The following is an 889-nucleotide window of genomic DNA, read 5'->3' on the forward strand; positions in this document are numbered from 1 at the left end:
ATATATATATATATATATATATAGAATGCCTCAGAACGAAGCGTCAGTCGTATACAGAGAGCTAATAATTAATTAGAATGTTAAGAGCTAATGAAGTTGATAACACAAATTTTTATTCCTTTGTCATTCTAATTTCTTATATATGCAGTTATGCTTTAAGTTCGCTTTGCAACCACCTGCTCCGCGTTCGACCTCGGTACACGGCACTTGGCGTCGGCATTAACAGTTGCTTTATTTAGTTCATAAATAAATTGTGTGTGTGGTTTAGTGTTTACATATTTAATGCAAGGCGTGAAGTATATTGTGGTGAGGATAGAAACAGTATTGATCACTAACTGATTCAACAAGCTGTGGAGAATCCTGTCTGTCCATACATATATACGTGCATAGATGCAAGCATGTATCTATGTATGTGTGTGATAACAGTTTATCAGACTGATTGTTTAATCTTGTGAAACTTGACTTAAATTCACCTGAATATCTGTGTGAGCGCGTAACATGAATACATGGCTTATAGCTAAGTTGTCTTATATACATATTCATGCTGCTGTATATATATGGAGATAAGTGAAAGTGGGAAAAGATACTGAAAATTTTACGAATAAATTAATCAAAATGGTGTGTTCGTTTTTTTTTTTTTTATAATCGATTCGTTGGTCATTTGTCAATTTGTAATTCTATTTCTTTCGTCCATCCATCCCTCAAACAATAATACTTTTGTTTTAAGGGATGCTCTTAAATTTCAAAGGAAAATAAGTGTCGCTGTGGAAGAATTAAAAGTGAAAATGTTTTCCTTTTAAAGGAAAAAAGAAAATATGAAAGTGTTATCACTTGATTTGTAAAGTGAAAGTTTCGTTCACTTTCATGTTTGGAAAAAAAGACACTCTCC

Source organism: Octopus bimaculoides, chromosome 23 (genome assembly GCF_001194135.2).
Source record: "Octopus bimaculoides isolate UCB-OBI-ISO-001 chromosome 23, ASM119413v2, whole genome shotgun sequence".
NCBI classification, from domain to species: Eukaryota; Metazoa; Mollusca; class Cephalopoda; order Octopoda; family Octopodidae; genus Octopus; species Octopus bimaculoides.